The sequence below is a fragment of the Eptatretus burgeri genome, chromosome 12 (genome assembly GCF_056783735.1).
Source record: "Eptatretus burgeri isolate ZD-2024b chromosome 12, Ebu_testis_v1, whole genome shotgun sequence".
Taxonomy (NCBI): Eukaryota; Metazoa; Chordata; class Myxini; order Myxiniformes; family Myxinidae; genus Eptatretus; species Eptatretus burgeri.
Window position 1 is genome coordinate 33,686,872 of NC_140972.1, and position 19,578 is coordinate 33,706,449.

General features: G+C 45.7%; 1 protein-coding gene across 2 annotated transcripts in view; it reads right to left on the bottom strand.

Moving 5' to 3' along the window:
• The window catches only part of FGF10 (fibroblast growth factor 10), a 115,660-nt gene extending 115,228 nt beyond the window's left edge, over positions 1-432 (bottom strand). The window contains exons 1-2 of one of the 2 annotated variants that reach the window (XM_085850073.1): positions 182-432; positions 1-59 (exon numbers count right to left, since the gene is read on the bottom strand). The exon at positions 1-59 is cut by the window's left edge and continues 15 nt beyond it. The gene's annotated coding sequence lies outside the window, so the exon portion shown is untranslated. Of the gene's footprint in view, positions 143-181 lie in introns of those variants that run through there. The other variant, XM_085850072.1, reaches the window with a different exon arrangement.
• Positions 433-19,578: the final 19,146 nt, after the last annotated feature.

The window sequence follows — 19,578 nt, forward strand, 5'->3', positions numbered from 1 at the left end:
GATTTCTTGAGTGCCTGTGCTCCGCACGCGCCGCAGGACAACCCAATGACCGGTGTATGCTTGAGAGCAACAGACAAAGCGTCGAATCATTTTCCAGACTCCACATCTCTGTACAAAGCGATGTACACTGCACAACGAGAAGCAGCACACTGCACACGCTGCACCCTCAAACCTGCCATACCGAGTGGCTGAAGTCCCGAGAATCGGATGCCCGTCTGACGGGTGCCAGCATAACTCTGTGGGATGCCTTGAGTGCTGTTGGAAACTGGTTCTTGGTGCAGCCCGTTGGCGTCTCGGTAAACTCAACAGGTGCCGCAGGTTGCCAACCAACCCAGAGGGTGAGACGCCTCAGGTGACAATGAACATGTATGTGCCCGATTGCAATGTTGCTCGAAGAATTCACCACTGATCTCTCTATCAAATAACCTCGGAAATGACCCTTATGAGCCCAATTATTGATAAGGACAGGAACAGACAAATAATTGATGAGTTGCACTGGGACTTGAGTATTGTTATAATGAAAGGTAAAGGGGATCAAGATTCCAAAACTTCAACCCCTGACAGTGTGGAACAATATTATAGGGATTCCATTTTTTTTGGCTACAATTTCACACCCTTCCCTTAAACAAAACTTACTCCGCTTCAAGCAATCTTGTGTAGTTTGAAGTTTGAAGTAATCTTTTGATGTGACCACTCACAACCATCAAGGAATGTGTTCAAACATACTTTTCATACCATTTGCAATAGGTTCCCCGAAAGAGGTTTATCACATTTGTAATCGGAAGTGAGGCTGAAGGGTAAGTCGGTATTCTCATCCACAATTTATCTTAAGAAAGACTTTGACAATTCATACAATACCTGGTGAGTTTCAGTTGAAATCTCACTTTTGAGGAGGTGCTCACCATTGATCAGCAAGTTCTATCAGCAAGTTCCTCCCAGTTAAACTCCAAAAAATTGAGGCTTATGGCGCAGCTCAATTCATTGTTCCTCTTTTCTCCCATTTGTGAAACCGCCTTCCCGAAGCTATACATCCCTACTTTTCTCTCCAGGGATTCAGGCATGGGGTGTACCACCATCCCATGCTCATTCCCCATTCTACATTGGGCATGCAGCTTCGACTCTCCCAACAATGGATGGAGGCCCTCAGTATCAGACAAGAGAGCAAATCCTTCCTAGTGAAACTGTCTAAATCCAGAACCACTGTTCACCTCCACTTGTTTATTCCTCTCTTTTCCCACCTGTGGAATCACCTTCCACTCTCTCTTAGATCTCATGCTTCCTTTCCATTTTTCAAGACAACTGTTCACCACCACCTCAGATCATCCACCATCCAAGGCCATGATCTTTTCAACACCTGATAAACCACCTCCACCACTTCCAAATTTTTGCTTCTGTATTCATCTTGTCCACCTGTTGCGTTCTCCCCTAACCCTCATTGTTACCTGCATCCTTTGTTTGTTCGTCTCCCGTCTCCCTCTGTCATGCTATTGGCATTTCCCCTTTCTCATGCTGTTCCCTTTGTTGTGTTGTGTCCTGATCTGTTCTGTGTCTGAGCTCTTCCACAAGCCTTGACCATGTATAAAAAAAATCCCTTCCCATGACGTTTTCTATCCCCATTAACCCAACTTAACCAACAATCTTACGTGCACGCTACTGTGTTGCCTCCCCTCCTCATTCTGTGTTTCTTTATTCACTTTCTTGTCCAATTGTCTCCCCAATTTCAGTATGCTGCCGTTTTACCCCTTGATCTTTCATGAGGCGATATATGTACATATATATATATATATATATATATATATATATATATATATATATATATATATATATATATATATATATATATATATATATATACATGTAAACATTGGGAAATACCTATGGATTTTTTTTTTAATGCTGTGAACAAACTTTGGCACATCATGGGTGATAAAGTTTGCGGTCAAATTTCAACACAATTGTGTGTGTAGTTTCGGAGAAGAAAGCAAGTGCATATTTTGGGGGGCAACCCCTCTGGAGAAACCTTGAGACCTCAATTTTTTTTAATGTCATGAACAAACTTTAGTACATCACGGGTGATTAAGGTGGTGGTCAAGTTTCATTGGAATTGTGTGCGTAGTTTCTGAGAAGAAAGCAAATACATTTTTGGGGGAGTAACCCCCTTACACACCCTTCGACCCCGACTTTCTTAATGCCATGAACAATATTTGGTACGTTATGGGCGATGAAGGTTGTCCATCAAATTTCATCAGAATTGTGCATGGTTTCAGAGAAGAAAGCAAAGACCTATTTTGGGGGGCAACCTCCCCCTGCCCCAGTAGGACCCCCTTCGACGCCCATTTTTTTTAATGGCATGAACAATTTTTGGTACACCATGGATGATGAAGGTTGTGGTGAAATTTCATCAAAATTGTGTGTGTCGTTTCAGAGAAGAAAGCAAATACCTCTTCAATGGGGGCAACACCCCCATAAACTACCTCCATAGACCCAGTCAGACCCTGATTTTAGTACATCATGGACAATGAAGGTTGTGGTGAAGTGTCATCAGAATTGCATCGATGTTGCGGGAAGAAAGCATATACCTGTTTTGCGGGGAAAGCCCCATAGAACCCCTTAGGGCCAGATTTTTTTATATTTTTTTAATGCCATAAACAAACTTTGGTACCTACATGGTGCTGAGCATTGTGGCAAAGTTTCATCGAAATCATGTGGCGTGCGGCAAAAGTTTCATGTGGCAAAGTTAAAGGTGTAGTTTCAGCGAAGAAGTTCCAAGTATTTGTAGATTTGTGGACAGACTGACGGATGGACGGACGGACAAAGTGCCATCCCATAAACTCCCCAGAACTACATTTCAGGTGAGCTAAAAATAGGACCACTGGACCTGTAGCTTATCTGGATCCATGCCTCATGTATCCCAAATTTGGTAGCATTCAGATTGGTGGGTCTGGAGAGGAAGATTTTAAAAGGAATTTACGCGATTTTCCTGAACATTTACTAAGTCCGCCATTTTGGCACACTTCCGGTCATGTGATTGGCATGACCTCTGCAATTTAACATCTTGACCCTGTCCTAATGTTGTAAACCAGATTTGGTAGCATTCTGACTGGTGGGTCTGGGGAAGCTGATTTTTAAAGGAAGTAATGCAATTTTCCCAAAACTTGACCAAGTTGGCCCTTTTGACACACTTCCGGTCATGTGATCCGCATGACTTCTGCAATATAATAACGTCTCTACCCTGGCCTAATGTTGTAACCCAAATTTGGTAGCATTATGACTGGTGGATCTGGAGAAGAAGATTTTTGAAGAAATATATTAAGTCGGCCATTTTGACCTACGTAAAGTCATGTGCCCGGAACAAGCTTTGTAATTCCTGTTACCAGTCAGGAGAAGAAAGTTGATGCCATATTTCAGCCAGATCGGCCCAGCGGTTTGGCCGGCGAAGTCGAAAAAGGAGACGGACGGAGGGTCGGGGCATGATGACAATACCTTATCTGGGATATAAATTCCAGATAAGTTAAAAACGAAAAGCACGATCCGTGAGTCCGTGAAGCCATCAGGGAAGCCTCCGGGATACCGTCAGGGAAGCAGTAAGGGAAGCCCCGGGATGCTGTCAGGGAAGCAGTAAGGGAAGCCCCGAGATGCTGTCAGGGAAGCAGTAAGGGAAGCCCCGGGATGCCGTCAGGGAAGCAGTAAGGGAAGCCCCGGGATGCCGTCAGGGAAGCAGTAAGGGAAGCCCCGGGATGCTGTCAGGGAAGCAGTAAGGGAAGCCCCGGGATGCTGTCAGGGAAGCAGTAAGGGAAGCCCCGGGATGCCGTCAGGGAAGCAGTAAGGGAAGCCCCGGGATGCTGTCAGGGAAGCAGTAAGGGAAGCCCCGGGATGCTGTCAGGGAAGCAGTAAGGGAAGCCCCGGGATGCCGTCAGGGAAGCAGTAAGGGAAGCCCCGGGATGCCGTCAGGGAAGCAGTAAGGGAAGCCCCGGGATGCTGTCAGGGAAGCAGTAAGGGAAGCCCCAGGATGCCGTCAGGGAAGCAGTAAGGGAAGCCCCGGGATGCCGTCAGGGAAGCAGTAAGGGAAGCCCCGGGATGCCGTCAGGGAAGCAGAAAGGGAAGCCCCGGGATGCTGTCAGGGAAGCAGTAAGGGAAGCCCCGGGAAGCCATCCGGGATGCCATCAAGGAAGCCATCCGGGATGCCATCAGAGAAGCTGTCAGGGAAGCCATCCGGGATGCCATCAGAGAAGCCATTTGGGATGCCATCAGAGAAGCCGTCAGGGAAGCCATCCGGATGCCATCAGGGAAGCTGTCGGACCGTCAGGGAAGCTCTCGGACCGTCAGGGAAGCCGTCCAGGAAGCCGTGTGACTGTATGCCTATTAATCAGGTACTGTTTGAACGTTGGTTGCAAACTATACAAACGTCTATCAATTACATACTATTGGAATGTTCCTTTCACCATGAAGCTGTGTGGCTATAAGTCTATTAATTACGTACTGTTTCCATGTCGATTGCAGAGTGCACGCACGTCTATTAATTACGTACTTTTTGAATATCAGTTTCACCCTGACTTCACGCACATACAGTACGTCTATTAATTGGATACTATTGGAATGTACGTTTTGACACTTTTGACTGCTGAGACACCTTCGACCTTTGAAGACCCAACAAAACCCCAAGACCCTTAAGATCCCTAAAGAACCAAAATACCCGAGGACCTAAAAGACCCAAAAGTCCCCGAGAACCCAAAATCCCTGACGACCTAAAAGACCCCGAAGACCCAGAAAGACCTCGAAGACCGAAAATACCCTGAAGACTCCAAAAGACCTAAAGATCCAAAAAGACTCCAAGGATCCAAATGATCCTGAAGACCCAAAAAGACCCCAAAGAGAGAAAATACCCCAAAGACCGAAAAGTCCCCAAGGATCCAAAATACCCTTAAGACCTCGAAGACCAAAAATATTGAGAAGACCCAAAATACCCCTGAGACCCCAAAAGACCCTGAAGACCCAAAAAGACCCCGAATATCCAAAAGTCACCGAGGACCAAAAGACCCTTAAGACCCCTTTGGACCTTAACACCATTTAGACCCCTTACACCCTTTAGACAGATTAGACAGCTTAGACCCTTGACCATTAAGACCACTTGGACCTTTTTAAAAAAAATTTCACAAGTAAATTTAAAATAAATATAATATCACCAATATTAAAAATGAATTTGTGGAGAGAAATGTTTGTATTATGATTGGTGTAAACCATGCCAACACAGCAAATCTGTGACGCCAATCTCTGCAACGACGTGTGGATTGTCTGGCGTAGCGAGCCGATCCACGCGAGGTCTTCTATAAAACAAAGTGTATTTGAATGTGCCTCAGGCCCAATAAGTGTTCCAGTACATTGTGTCTCCTAACATTTATGTGTACTGTTCGAATGTTACAGGGTGTGGGTATCATTCCATCAGGGCAGAATATGGTTAATTAATTTATCATTTGAAGTCTACATATTATGCATGTATTTGGGATGGGGAGGGGGAAGGGGAGCTTCGTATGCCAAAACAAAACAAGTATTTATTTTATATTCCTTGTGATTTTCAGTTTTAACGACATCTTCAGAGCTGTGAGGCTCCATATATACAAAGCACAATGTATAATCAGATTACAGAGAATACTTTGCACTTATAAAGAGAGGGCATGTCAAACAGCCCCTGAAATTTGGAAGCCAACTCCAGATTACACAAGTAAAATGACAAAAGTGTTTAATTTGTTTTCTTCCTTATTTCATTTTTCTTGCACTGCAATCGTTCCATTGGGTTGGTAGGATAGCCTAGAGGGGTGCGCACTTGCCTTTCGAGATGAGGTCTGTGTGTGTGTATGTGCTCTCAACTGTCACCATGGTCTTTTGCATGCAGGGTGAAGCTTGGATGTTTGCACGGTTCATCAGAAAGATGTAAGATCTTTCTCCACACCCTTGTGGGGTCGGGGGGATAATTTTTGTGCCCATGACATGATCCTGAGTACAGGTACGCCCAGCACGGATGCAAAATTTGGGGGAAATTGGCACAGTCGTTTTTTTTTCTATAGATTTCCAGATGTACACACATACATACAGGGAATTCCCTTGCCCCGGGTACCCCCAGCAAGTATGCAAAATTGGGTGGAGATTGGGCCAGGGGTATGGAATTGTATAGACATCAAAGACAAGGCTTGACACACACACACACACACACACACACACACACACACACACACACACACACACACACACACACACACACACACACACACACACACACGTAGCATGTCTTGTTGGTTGTTCACCAGCATCACCAAATTGGTCAAAAATAATTCAACAATCAGCATGTTGTAATCTAGACTTTGAACAATACACCATTCAGGCTGCAAAATATAGTGGGTTTGAGTACCGAGGGCTTGTGTCTTCCCAGCAAGCAGAAGTGTGAAGTGGTTTTGGTGTATTTTGATGTCACAAGTGTTTGTAAAAACGCCAAAGCTTTGTCTCTACCTACTGCATTCACAGGTAAGGATTACCTCTTACATTCCTCTTTGCAAAACTCCCCCCTAGACCTTGAACCCCCATGACTCACCGGCTGTTCATGTGACTGCCATGTGAAACAATGGATGGGTTTTCGATTTTGCTTGCACTTAATCGCAGTAAATTACCCTTAGTCAGGACAAAAATGATGCAGCTCTGTAGTCACAAATTGCAAATTGATTTGCACAAGAAACCGTAAAGCCACATGAGACAGCTTAAAAGAAAGCATTGGTTTTCTGCCAGGGATGTACTTAACCAGCTAATGGGTACACGGAGATTATATGTGAACATTATCTTATGGTGGATCAGCTTTTGGCTTCATCACTTCTGACCTCACAGCTGTTTGCCTCGTGAACATGGTCACAACTCACCATGTCCACCTGTGGTCCGTTGACAGGCTTAATGTGGCACAGCCAGGTTCTCATTCCGTCTGGTCCACATCATCATCCATGGAGAGAGAGAGAGAGAGAGAGAGAATGAGAGAGAGAGAATGAGAGAGAGAGAATGAGAGAGAGAGAGAGAATGAGAGAGAGAGAGAGAATGAGAGAGAGAGAGAGAGAATGAGAGAGAGAGAGAGAGAGAGTAAGAGAGAGAGAGAAAGAGAGAGAGAAAGAGAGAGAGAAAGAGAGAGAGAGAGAGGGAGAGAGAGAGAGAGAGAGAGAGAGAGAGAGAGAGAGAGAGAGAGAGAGAGAGAGAGAGAGAGAGAATGAGAGAGAGAGAATGAGAGAGAGAGAATGAGAGAGAGAGAATGAGAGAGAGAGAATGAGAGAGAGAGAATGAGAGAGAGAGAATGAGAGAGAGAGAATGAGAGAGAGAGAATGAGAGAGAGAGAATGAGAGAGAGAGAATGAGAGAGAGAGAGAATGAGAGAGAGAGAATGAGAGAGAGAATGAGAGAGAGAATGAGAGAATGAGAGAATGAATGCTCCAGAAGTAGTCTCTTCACAAGGGTTATACTGGGGGTTTGCCATTGCCTTCTCGGCAGTCGGTCAGAGTGGGAATTAATAATTTGTTCAGTGTGGTGGTGAGAACTTGCTCGCTCTTCGCGAAAGACACCAACGACAAGTGCTGGTGGACAGGTCCTCCTGCTAATGGTCGCTCCAATGAATGCTGATGCTACAAACTGCCTGCATATGCAGTTTGTAGCTGAGTCTGGATTCTAACTCAGGTTATACAGTTCGTAGGCAAGTGTGCATACGCCCAGGCTACCCTGCCAGCCTACGCTCTACATTTTAATACCAAATAAAAATACAAGTCCTCATTGAGGCTCAGGGAGGAGCTATAACGTGGAATGGATTTCGACATGTATCTCCTATTTATAATAATAAATGTCAGTGTGTGCATGTGTTGTGTGTGTCAGTGTGTTTCCTCCATAACTCCAAAACCATGAAACCCAAACGACCCGAAACTTCGCACGCATACTAAGGGAACTCCAAGGGAGTGCAAATATTAAAACTGGGCATTTGGGTAAATTTATAAACACCTCTTCTGATGATAATGAACTCATCTCATCATGAGAAAAAAACAACAAAAAGAAACAGGTCTTTCATGGGTCAGCCAGCTCTCCCTTGCAGGGGTCTCAATCTGCCATTTGTTTCGGCCTAACCAAAAATGCCTTGCCTTGAAACCACAACATACTCTCACTCTCACGAACTAATTAAAGTATACAATCAAAATCTGTCTTCGGATTTGAGGATCGCAGCACGTGGACTAATTAGGTGTCAAAATCTGGAGTGAAATGTGGCAATTTATATAAATTAACGATTCTTATCACTCAGTATATTTATGTATAGCATTTACTTTAAGTAAGTAAGGCCGTTACCCCTCCTTCTCCATAGTTACAAACTGCCGAAGCATTAAACTTCACTTTTTATACTATTCAGACAATTATATTGAGTGAAGAAAACATTAAGGAATGTGCCGATAGTGTAACTTCATTGAGTGCAACGAAAATAATTAACCAGTGGGACAAGTGAACAACGAGTTCAAAAGAGAATTGGAAAAATATTGTAATATTTTGAATTTGAAAAATTTCTCTCAATTTTTGAGGCGTCACTCTCCGTCCCCCTTCCTCGCTCATCCCACTTCCTCGCTCTCCCCCCTTCTTGCTCTCCTCCCTTCTCGCTCCCCACCCCTCCCTCCCATTGTGCATGGTGACGTGTGGTGAGGTGTCACTCTCCGTCCCCCTTCCTCGCTCGTCCCCCTTTCTCGCTCTCCCCCTTCTTGCTCTCCTCCCTTCTCGCTCCCCACCCCTCCCTCCCATTGTGCATGGTCCCGTGTGGTGAGGCCTCCCCCCCTGTCCCCCTTCCTCGCTCGTCCCCCTTCCTCGCTTGTCCCCCTTCCTCGCTCCCCCCTTCTTGCTCTCCCCCCCTTCTCACGCCCCCACCCCTTCTCGCTCTCCCCCCTTCTCGCTCCCCACCCTCCCTCCCATTGTGCATGGTGACGTGTGGTGAGGCGTCACTCTCCGTCCCTCTTCCTCGCTCTCCCCCTTCCTCGCTCTCCCCCTTCTTGCTCTCCCCCTTCTCGCTCCCCACCCTCCGTCCCATTGTGCATAGTGACATGTGGTGAGGCGTCACTCTAAGTCCTCCTTCCTCGCTCTCCCCCCTTCTTGCTCTCCCCCTTCCTCACTCTCCCCCCTTATTGCTCTCCCTCCTTCTCACGCCCCCACCCCTTCTCGCTCTCCCGCTTCTCGCTCCCCACCCTTCCCTCCCATTGTGCATAGTGACGTGTGGTGAGGCGTCACTCCCCATCCCCCTTCCTCGCTCTTCCCCCTTCCTCGCTCTCCCCCTTCTCGCTCTCCCCCTTCCACGTTCTCCCCCTTCTCGCTCTCCCCCTTCCACGTTCTCCCCCTTCTCACGCCCCACCCCGTCTCGCTCTCCCCCTTCTCACTCCCCACCCTCCCTCACATTGTGCATAGTGACGTGTGGTGAGGCGTCACTCTCCGTCCTCCTTCCTCGCTCTCCCCCTTCCTCGCTCTCCCCCTTCCTTGCTCTCCCCCTTCTCGCTCTCCCCCTTCCACGCTCTCCCCCTTCTCACGCCCCACCCCGTCTCGCTCTCCCCCCACCCTCCCTCCCATTGTGCATAGTGACGTGTGGTGAAGCGTCACTCTCCGTCCTCCTTCCTCGCTCTCCCCCTTCCTCGCTCGTCCCCCTTCCTCGCTCTCCCCCTTCTTGCTCTCCCCCCTTCTCACGCCCCCACCCCTTCTCGCTCTCCCCCTTCTCGCTCCCCACCCCTCCCTCCCATTGTGCATAGTGACGTGTGGTGAGGCGTCACTCCCCGTCCCCCTTCCTCGCTCTCCCCCTTCTCGCTCTCCCCCTTCTCATGCCCCACCCCTCCTTGCTTCCCCCTCCTCTCCCTCCCCTCCCTCTCAGACCCTCCTCGCACCCTCCCTCCTGGTGTGCACAGTGATGTGTGGTGAGGCGTCCTCTCCCCCACTTTCCTCGCTCTCCCCTCTTCTGCCCCCCCCCACCCCTCTTTGCTCCCTCACCCCTCTCTCTTTCATTCCCACTCCCCTCCTCACACCCCTCCCTCCTTGAGTGTATGGTGATGTGTGGGGAAAGGTCGCTCTCCCCCACCCCTCCCTCCCAGAGTGTATAGCAACATGTGGTGAGGCGTCGCTCTCCCTCCCCCCTTCAACGCACGAGAGTATTGATAAATAAACATGCTCGGAGCAAAAATATCATTTCAAAAATCCCTTTACAGTAGAATTTCCGGACAATTGTACTCACTCATTCTCTTGGGGTTGTTGTCACTTTGCGTGCTGGCTGCTGGTTGCATCGTTCCTGGAAGCATAGTTGTGCCACTGATGCAGTGCCCCTGTTACCAGTAAGCCGGTACTCATTTTACCAACCTCAGAAGGATGACAGGCTGAGTCAACCCACCTTGCGTTATTTCATTGGCACAACAAGGGCTCAAACTCAAGACTAAGATCCTAAGCCAGCTTACCTATTAAACCAACACCAGGCCTCTTGGAGTTTAAAAAAAATTACAAAAATAAAAAAAATGATGGTTTTATGCCACGACATCTGAAATGTATTTTTTCAAGAAAGTTTTCACAAGAGTCATGAACCCGTACATGTAGTGCATACAGCATCAGCCTAAAGTTTACATTTTCAAAGTTGTTTTTGGCAATTTTCAGCAAACAAAGTTTTCTTTTTCTGTTAATGTCTGGCATTGGTTCGACAGGAGAGTGCAGCGGTAACGCACTTGGTTCTTGAGTTGTCCAGTCTGGGTTTCATTCCCATCTCACTATAAACTGTCAGATCGCTCCTTCGCAGGCAGAGCATTGCGTCCCAGAGTGTGCCATCACTCAGAAGGATGTGAAGTGTGCCATCACTCAGAAGGATGTGAAGTGTGCCATCACTCAGAAGGATGTGAAGCCGGACATCCCATCTGTCAGTATTAGCTGATGGACGTCAAAGATCCTTCCTACGGTATCTTTCACAGAGTCGGAGATTGTCACCGAGATGTTGCTAAGCTTCCTGTTCTAACTAGCTCTGCAAAGTCAGACCTTCGATTTGGGGGCTCTTCAACGATGGACCAACGCAGAAGTTGAAAACATGAGCAGCATTAGATTGAAGTTGAGGGTTAACGACCACCAAAGGGACACCCGGCTTAATGTTCATCTAAGGGATGGCAAACTGTGTGATGCAAAGCCCATGTATGTGAAGCACCAATTCGAGGAGATATAGTTGCGTCGCTAATGGAACCCAGACTAAACAGCTCAAAAGCCAAGTGCTGCTACCACGACACAACCCTGTTCGACCTGAATTACAATGTTATATTGCGTATTATATTTAGGTTAAAATTCAAGGCTGAGACTTTCTGAAAATAACAACAAAAGCAATTGTCATACATCATCATCAACAACAAAGTACAGAAAACTCAACAATACACCTATAGTTGATTGAATAAAAAACATACATTCTTGGAAGGTTAGAGGTCAAAACAATTGTTGAGGATATGTTTAATAAAATAAACAGAGCATGTCAATCAATTAAATCAATTAATCAACCATGGATCATGCTCCAAACAGTGTAAGTACTGCTCAAGCAGTTTCTATGGCGAGGTTTACAATGTTGGATGGGTCACCGTTCTGACACAGGAAGTTAGGGCAGAAATTTGGAATTTGGCTCAGGTGCTAGTGATAGCTCACATACTCTTCACGAAGGACATTGTGGGGTCTTTAATGTCCATCAACTAATGCCAGCAGACAAGACCCCCCAGTTTAACTTCCATCCGAGGGACGGCACACACTTTGATGAATCACCCTGCCTGTAAAACACCGGCATGACAGTTTATAGGTGGGACAAGATTCGAACTTAGACAGCCTAGAGCTGAGTGATTGTATCTCTCGGCCACTCAGCCAGCCCCAGAGTATCCATCCATCCATTGGGACCACACTCTGTTGAGAACGTTGGTGCTGCCGAAGCAGTCTCCTTGGCTATTTGGCACAATCCTCGACGGGTCGCCACTCCGACACAGGATACCAGCAAGCTGGCACTCATTTTGCCAACCTCAGAAGGATGACAGGCAGAGTCGACCCCACCGAGTTTTAATTCAACAGCCAAGGGGGATTTGAACTCAGGATCCTAGGATCCCAAGCCCACCACCCTAACATTCAGCCAACACCAGCCAACATACAGAGTATGCCTTTAAAATGTTGTAGTGGAGTATCATTGCTGACCTTCTGCAGGTGGGTTTTTTTTTTTTAACTGATAGCAGTTTAACTGTTATTGATACTGTATGGAAAGTTTTCAAGTGGGCTATTTACTATTCATGAGAGCCACCCAACTCCTCACCACCCTCCTTTCTTCCCAAACACCCACATAATGCCCTTCACAATGTCAGCGCAAAATCCTTAACTGTGCATTTTCCTTGGCAATTGGAGACGATGGATCATGAATTCGAGACTTTGTTTTACATTTTGTTGATTAGGTTGAATTCAGAGGCCAAGTTTGACTTCTATATTTCGGGTGGGGCAGAAGGCTTCATGTTAATGATGGGCTTGACTTCCTAATTTGTTTTAACCTAATTACTATTTGACATGTTTACCAACTACCACCAACATTAGCACACCAACAAATTCTTGCATAAATAAAATCGAGCATTTCATAAATCACAAGCAGAGTACCCACCCTATGGGTGGGTCGACTTTTCACATGACTTGCTGAAAAGGTATAACCTACCTGTGTTTTGCAAGAAGACTATAGATGTTTGCATCATGCATGCCTGAAAGGTTCTGGATGGTCGAAAGGTCGAAAGGGTATATTCAAATAGTACTTAGGGTATAAGGAGTCAAAAGGGTCCAATCTCTCAAGTATGTAAAAAGGGTCAAAAGGTACATGTGGTCTAAAGCTCTGAATGGTCAATGGTCCAAGCTGTCTAACATGTCTGAAGGGTGTAAAGGGTCTAAATGGTGTTAAGATTTAAGGGGTCTAAAGGGAATCGAGGAACTTAAAGGGTGTAAAGGTGTAAAGGGTCCGTTGTGTCTAAAGAGTGTAAAAGGCCAAAAGTGTGAACAGATCTAAAGGTGTCCCACATGTCGAAAATATCTTAAAGGTAAAAGGGGTATTTGGTTGTCTTAAGGGGAATTTGAGGGTCTTAAGAGTCTTGGCGATTTTATGGAGCCTTAAAGGGTCTTTGAGGTCTTAAAAGACTTGGGGTTTGTAAGGGTCTTATGGGTTTTAAGGGCCTTCGGGGTTTTTCAGTGTCCTCCGGGTTGTAGAGGATCTTAACGGTCTTAGGAGTCTCAACGTTCTCAATGGTCTTCGGGTCTTAAGGGGTCTACGGGGTGTCAAGTTCTCAAGGTAAAGAGGGGTCTAAGGGGTCTTAAACATGTAAATGCCTAATAGTGTCTAAAGGGTCTTAAAGGGTCTTCAAAGGTCGAAAGATTTAAAAGGTACATTTCAATAGTACATAGTAAGTACAGTCATGGTGCAACTGAGGTTCAAACAGTATGTTATTAAAATATATATATATATATATATATATATATATATATATATATATATATATATATATATATATATATATATATATATATATATATATACATATATATATATATATATATATATATACAGTCGTTAGGTGAGTGCCAGAGGCTTCACTCATGGATGGCTTCATGGCTTCACCATGTTTTTCGTTTTTATGTACGGTATATAGATAGATACTGTAGATGTCTTTCCGGTGTTGCACACACATGAACATTGTCTCAATATAAATACTGTTCTTACCTTAATTTGGGTGCAATCGTCTTTCCCTTTGGTTAGCATCAATGTCCACAATGTCCTCCAGAATGAGCTTGGAAGTTAAATCGCTTTCTATGTGAAGAAGATCGTTTTTTTTGAGTTTGTAATAGTTTGGGTACATTGTCTGAGAAATTTATTTTTGAAGTCTCTGAAGGGTTCGGGTTCGGGTTAGGGTAACAGGTTCCATACTGTTGAACATATCCATTGGTGCAGTTGCAAGTTGAGGATTTATTTTGAGTGGGTCGACGTATTCCTGCAAGATTGGTTGTGCAGGAAATGGCATTTTCGTCACATCTTAACACTGAGTTGCACACTTCAGCAATTTCCATGGATTTCTTTGAGAATCGTCCCTCTAACTCTGCAGTTACGGCGTCCAAAACAGGACCGTACAACCGCCGATGCTACCTGTACCTGGTTTTGAGGTTCGGTTACAATCGCAGGTGTTTCATGTGCATTCGTTGCCTCTTCCAACGTGCTCTCTCTTTGACCGAAAGTTGTTGGGCCAAAGAAGTCTGCAAGAGATGCTGAGAGTTTCACTGCTCTTTCTCTTTTTAGATCCTCGTGGAGGATCTCGAAGTGTTACTCACGTTGTTGTTCTTGTGGACTTTTTTGTTTCACATCCTACAGTTTTCATCGAAACTTCCTGAAACTTGGTGTATATATGTACAAATACCCTGCGCAGATAGTAACGATCTCCGATTTTGAAAATTCCTCCTAGAAAAAAGTTATGACGTCATAATATCGCCGCTAATAGAAATCGCCAAAAAATTATCTCCGAAACTAGGCAAGCTGTTTGAATTTTGTTTGCTGGAATCAAGCCGGGCATCAGCACAAATAATTTATCGCAAACCTGATACATCACAATGATGTCATGTTCGTTTTTATGACGTCATCATTAAGAGGACGAGGATCTTACCTCATTTGAGCTTGTTGGTGAGAGACGTGCCTCTTCGTCCGGCGCTGCAATGTCATGCTCTTTACATCATTCACCTATTTCTTTCCACGTTTCATTCCAGTCTTCTTAATTTCTGAGTTTTTCAAAATAAGCTTTCATTTTCTCGACGACAGTTTGCAAGTGTGGTGTCGATGCTTTGAAGTCAATTGCGAGCGACATGAATGACTTTCAAAATATTCTGAAAGATAATGAAGCAGGAAATGAATGAAACTCCAGTCGTGAAATGCAAAATGCCGTTTGCTTCGTCTGACCACATTTCACCTTGTTCACCGAGATCTCCGAGAGACCGCATGATGGCGTTATTACTGCAAACACACTTCTCCACTTGCATGCCCAACCAGTGTGACCACTCCTTGGCTTTTTTCGCAAGATCTTGGCTATTCGTTGTTCACCTTGGCGTCTTGGCTTTCTGTAGGTTTTCTTGGCGTATAGGTTTTCTATTATCATCGCTTTTCCGAAACCTTGTGAATTCTTGGCTTTTTTCATTGGCTCACCTTGGTATTTATGAAAATGAGGAGTGGTCACACTGTGCCCAACGTGCATCACTGTCCTACACAATGTCGTTTTGCTTTCGGTCCAAAACTGTCTGCATGTCCATAAACATCTGAGGATTGGTTGGTTCTACAAACACTGAATACTATTTCTCAGCTACATCTGGAAAGCTTCCGGTTTTGGACTTCCTGTTTCGTCTTTGGACTTCCGGTTTTGGACTTCCGGTTTTGGCTTCGGACTTCCGTTTTTGGACGTCCGGTTTTGGCTTTGGACTTCCGGTTTTGGACTTCCTGTTTCGGCTTCGGACTTCCGTTTTTGGACCTCCGGTTTTGGCTTTGGACTTCCGGTTTTGGACTTCCTGTTTCGGCTTTGGACTTCCGGTTTTGGACTTCCTGTTTCGGCTTTGGACTTCCGGTTTTGGACTTCCTGTTTCGGCTTTGGACTTCCGGTTTTGGACTTCCTGTTTCGGACTTCCTGTTTTGGCTTTGGACTTCCGGTTTGGCTTTTTTTCCCACGTGTGCTTCGAATGTGCGGCTGCCACTTCCACCTCATTAAAGCTCAGCTTTCCGAACTGGATTTGTCGTGTCCTTCCGTTATATCTTCATTCCTGCGTTGCCGTTTGTATTTACGTCCAACTTTCCGTGTTTCCGTGTTTAATCGACCATTGTTGTGCTGTATTTGTCGAATTGGTTTTCGTGGTCTTCAAGGTCTACTCCGGCCGCTCCGAGGAGAGCCACCGTGAAGATTCTGTCCCTTTTGTCTCCGTATTCCTCGTTTTCGTTATTTCTTCCTGAATAGTGTGCTTCTACCTCCTCAACGTCATCCTATTCGCCCTCATCGTTTCCAAAAAAATAGAAACGAAGAGAAATTTTATTTTTTCCATTCAACAACGATTCCATTTTCCTTCTGTGTTTCCTTCTCTCTGTACTTCCTGGACTCCAACCTTTTTCCCCCTTTTCTCAAAATCTCCAAACTGAATATTCATTGAATATCAAGGCTTCTTCTTTTAAAAGTATTTTTAAATGCTTCACCTTCCTTATTTCTCCCACATGTTCTTCTTCTTCTTCCCAAAGATTATTTTCCAAAACTATCTGTCAGCGAAGCACTTGGCTCACCAACATTGCTCCCACATTGAAAACACCACCTTTCTCTGTTCCATCAACCAACATTCTTACCTTCCATTATCTCCATTTGTCAATTTTGGAATTTGGAATCAGCATCCCTTCATGTCTCTTTCTTTCCGCTCCCCCCCTCACCCCACCGCCTCAAAGCTTCATTGCCCCCCCTTTCTGCATCCCTCCTGACCCCACTCACTACATGCACCTCCCTCACCCCACTCAATGCTTTTCCATCACCCAAACCACTCAAATCTTCCCCCTCACCCCACCAAATCAAATCCTCATCCTCTGCCTCTGCCTGTCCCATGAAGCCCTCCCCCCCACCCTGTCCTGCAATCTCCTAAAGCCTCTTTCCATGTCCCCAACTGTGTGGACCTCAAACATCTGAGGTTTCCACTCCAACCTGACAGATCTCTCCATCCAGGCTGCTGCCAATAAGCATGACATCATCTGCTTAACAGAATCCTTCCTCCCACAGGATGTCCCTCACTCCTTAGTGTCTCTCCCTGGTTATTGTCTCTTCCAATTTGATCGGCCTGAACCCCTCCCCCATTACCCCCCAGCTGTGGAGTTGTATTTTACATCAATAAATCAATTTCTCACTGCCTTTGTACTGATCTTACAATTTCCAACCTCCAGGAGTACCTTAGGCTACAATTTCCCCTCCTCTCCCACTTTGTCTGTGTGTTGTACCATACTTCAAACAGTGACAAGTCAATCTCTCTCTCTTTTCCTCTTTTTTTCTCTCTCTCTCTCTCTCTCTCTCTCTCTCTCTCTCTCTCTCTCTCTCTCTCTCTCTCTCTCTCTCTCTCTCTCTCTCTCTCTCTCTCTCTCTCTCTCTCTCTCTCTCTCTCTCTCTCTCTCTGACACCATTGACCAACCTTTAACCACTCATCCCAATTATCTCTTTCTCATATGTGGTGATTTAAATTGTCAACATGCAAATTGGTTGGGTGTGGGGACCTCTCTCACCAGTCATGGCACTTCAGCAAAGGATTTTTGTGACCCCATGGGACTGACTCAATCTGTAAACTTTCTGATCTGGATTTCTCCCAATGGAAGATCCTCCCTTCTGGAATTGGTGATAAATAACTTTCCTGCAAAAATCTCCTGCTCTTCCTCAGTTCCAATTTGTTCATCTGATCATGTGCTTGTGAGAGACAACACCTCTCTGGCTATTCTCTGAGAGATGCCTCAACGTTGGCGAGTCTGGCAGTTCACTCAGGCAGACTGGCAGGGACTGCAAGCAGCCATCTCTCTTCAGGACTGGTCTCCTATATCTACCACCCCTGATACCAGCTCAGCTTGGGAATTCTTACACAGAGACCTGCTCTCTCTCTCTCATACAAAGATCCATCCCATCTCGTCTTCAGTTATTCTACCCTTATTCCCACCCATGATGCACTGAATCATGTGGTGAGGCAGTTGCTCTGAAACACCTTGCCTTCTCTTTCTACAAAGCACTCACGACCAAAGGCAATTTTAGCTCATTCCACAAATCCCGAAACAAGTGTGTCCACTCTCTGGAGAGCCAGAAAAAAACATCTGTACAACCTCAAGAATGAACTTTAAAACTTGTCTCCCTCCTCTAAAACCTGTCACCTTGTTTAGATTGTCTCCGTAGGATGCTCCCCCTCCATCCCTTCCCCATCTTCAAATGGCACCACAGTGGACTGAGAAGGTTGAATGCCTCAATTCTGAGTTTGTTTCCAAATCTTGTGTCCCCATCTCCTCGCTCTCTCTACCCACCCAACTCAGTCACACCCAACTGCTTCTGCACCATGTGTCTTTTGCATCTAAAATGTGCAGAGTTTTCTGGCAACGCTCGAGTCTTATTCTGCAACTGGACCTGATGGCATCAGCTCATGTGTCCAACAGCCGCTCTGTTGCTTTTGCACAATCTCTCTCAGCCATTTTCACCCTGTCCTTATGCACAAGGTCATCTTCCATCTGCAATTCGAAATCAGCCAAGATCTTCCATCTGCAACTGGCCTCCAAAGCCAGTCACCGACTGGGCATCTTCCATCGTGCAAAGTCCTTCCTTGGCACAACTGAGTTCCTGACCACATACAAAGCTTTCGTCCAAAGCCTGATGGATTACTGCCCTCCCCTCTGGGCTAGTGCTCCTGCCTTTCACATTTCTCGGCTTCATGCTGTGGAAACCAAGGCATTTTGGATCATTGGAATGTCCCGCGGTGAGGCTGAGTCTTTGGGTCTCTCACTCACTCACCACAGGTAGGTCAGTGGTCTTTCTGTCTTCCACTGTCTCCTCTCTGGTCTCCCCTTTTCTTCCCCTGTTAATCCACCCCAACCTTCAAATTCCCTGCTTTCCTTCCTGAAAGTCCCTGGAGTGTCCATCTTGTTTGCCCTGTGTACTCTGCCCCACCCCTCTCCCTTCCACAGATCTCCTAATGTCTCTGTTCCCCACTGTTTTGTGCTTCCCTCTACCACCCCTCTTGTCTCCTGCTCCCCTTGTTGTATGTTCTGTGTGTTAGCTCTGATACGAGCCTTGACATTGTATAACAAAAAATTAAAAAATTACTGCATCACATAAAAAGGTGCAGAAACCGATCCCCGTAGCTACAGACCTATCAGCTTACTTCCAATCATCAAAAAGGTCATGGAATCCATCATTGCAGTTGAAATAAATCCTTCCTTTTCTCCAACAACCTCATCTCAGATCACCAATTCGGATTCAGACCAAGTCACTCTACCTTGGACATGCAGCTTCTACTCCCCAAATAATGAATGGAAGCCCTCAATGTCAGATATGAGATCAGGGTGGTCACTCTGGACATATCTCTTGCTTTCAATACAGTATGCGTTCTGCTTTACTCTCCAAACTCTCTGCCTATGGCATCCAAGGCCAACTCCACTCTTGGGTTTCTGACTTTCTCTACTCTCATAACCACCACGTGGCACTCAGCGGAATCCTTGTCTCCTCTCCCTCTTAAGGCTGGAGTGTCCCAAGACGGTGTTCTGGGCAAAATCCTATTCCTAATATTCATAAATGATCTCTCTGACTCTCTGGAAAATCCTTTTTATCTATTTGCTGATGGCTCCACCCTGTGTTGTGGCATCCCTCATCCTTCAGATAGGTAGGCAGCAGCTTCTCTCCTCTCTTCAGACCTCGATGGAATCACAAGATGGTCAAACACTTGGAATATTCTATCAATCTTGACAATATTCACAGTCTCACTATCTCTCTTCGAAAGGACCGTCTGGCAAACC